This window comes from Anopheles marshallii, assembly GCF_943734725.1.
Source record: "Anopheles marshallii chromosome X unlocalized genomic scaffold, idAnoMarsDA_429_01 X_unloc_64, whole genome shotgun sequence".
Lineage (NCBI taxonomy): Eukaryota > Metazoa > Arthropoda > Insecta > Diptera > Culicidae > Anopheles > Anopheles marshallii.
Window position 1 is genome coordinate 35001 of NW_026525914.1, and position 2197 is coordinate 37197.

Sequence of the window (2197 nt, forward strand, 5' to 3'; positions counted from 1 at the left end):
CTGTCTGCAACACTCCCGGAGCCGGACTGCCTCGTGCCAAATCGGCGCGGCGTAGCGGAGGGTGGAGTCCACCACCGATGCAAGCAGCCGCCGCTTCGCACTCTTTGGCCCACCATGATTTCGGAGCAGCCGGGAAATCCCCTGCGCCACACGGAGCGCTTTCGTCGTGGCCTGCTCTACGTGTGGCCTCCACGACAAGTGGTCCTCGATGACAACTCCTAAATATTTCAAGGTGCGGGTCGGCAGTTTCTGTACTCCATTGATACTCACCGGGACTCGGGTGTTGTCTCGTCTCATCGTAGACACAATGACCAGCTCGGTCTTGGCCGGAGCGAGCTCCAGGTGGTGTTGCGCCATCCACGAGCTGATCATTGCTACCGCCGTCTCCGCCAGTCCCGTCGCTGCTTCCGGCGTCGTCCCGCTCGCCAGCACCACGACGTCATCCGCAAAGCCGATCACTTCGGCGCCCTCAGGCAGCACCAGCCGTAGCACGCCGTCGTACATCGCGTTCCACAGGGTCGGGCCCAGGATTGAGCCCTGTGGAACGCCCGCCGTGACCGTACGACGCACTGGCCCCTCGCTGGTCTCGTACACCAGCCTCCTCTCAGAAAAGTAGCTGCGCAATATTTTCTGGAGGGCTGCAGGAACCATCAGCTTCTGCAGGGCAACCGCGATCGCCTTCCAGCTGGCAGAGTTAAAGGCGTTCCTGACGTCCAGTGCTGCCACCACCAGACATCGAGGATCCCGCTGGTTGGTGCGGTGAAACGTCCTCGCGTGTTGTCCTCGCTCGATCACCCGCTCGATGGCCTGAAGCGTGGAACGACCGCGCCGGAACCCGTACTGCCTTGCCGACAGGCGAGGAGCATCGCTGTCCTCCAAGTGGTCGTTCAGCCGATCTAAGATCAGCCGTTCGAACCCCTTGGCGACTGCTCCCAGCATTAGCAGCGGGCGGTGCGACGACGGATCGCCCGGCGGCTTACCTGGCTTCGTGACCAACACAAGGCGTGCCTCCTTCCATGCCGCAGGAAACTCCCCTCGCTCGAGCAGCTGATTGTACACCTTGGCGAAGACCTCCGGGTGCTTCCGCATTGCCGCCTTCACTGCGGCATTCGGGATACCGTCCAGCCCTGGCGCCTTGGAGGTGGCCATCCGCTCGGCCAGCGAAAGAATTTCCGAGCTCGTGACCGGCCTCAGAGCCTCGCTGCACGCATCGATGTCCGGCCACTCAAACGCCGGATGATTCGGGAACAAGGCTTCGACGATCGGACCTAGTACGGCTCGGTCCGTTTCCGGTGGTGCCCTGTTACGTAGTTTTGCTCGAACAACCTTGTAACCGAGTCCGAACACCTCGGCTTCGACCCCATCGATCAGCTCTTGCATACAGTCCTCCTTACTGCTGTGAATGGCGGCCTGCAGCAATCGTCGACAGCCCTGCAGCCTGGCCGACGTCACCGCACGCTCCGAAGGTTGGGCCCTGCGATGGGCGGCCTCCGCTGCTCCGCATTCCTCCCTCAGGCGCTCGATCTCAGGAGACCACCAGTACACCTGGGGCTTGCGATGGAAAGTAGCCCCGTGTACTCTCTCCATGATCTCATCGCACGCCTGGGTCAGTCCGCCGATCAGCCCCTCCGGAGTTGCGACCTGCTCGAAGTGGCCGCATGTGAGGGCGATGTCGAAGCACTTGTTATCGAATTGCGTCGTCTTCCACCGGGTCCCGGCGTGTCTGGCTGTCCCGTCTCGACTTCGCTGCTGCTGCTTGCCTCGTCGCGTGGGACGTTGTCCTGGGACGCCCACCTGGAACTGGACGTAGGCATGGTCGCTGCTGGAAAAGCGATCGAGCACGCGCCAGGAGTCCGGTCGCGCAATAGTTTGGCTGGCAAAAGAAACGTCGATAACGCTTTCCCGCGCAACCCCGTTGCCCTTAAACGTGGGCACGTTGCCGCGGTTCAGCGTATGCAGCGCCAGCTGCTCCACCACGCTCAGGAGCTCCTGCCCCTTCCGGGTGGTGCGCGCACTCCCCCACTCCTCATTCCAGGCGTTGAAGTCCCCGGCCAGGACCGATGTTGTGTGTCCGACCAGAGACACCTCCACCGCACCGAGGAAGCTTTCGAAGTCTTCGATGCCGCTGCTGGGTGGCACGTAGCAGCTGGCGAACGTTACTCCCGCTATGGTGGCCACCACGAGTCCCGGGACGACG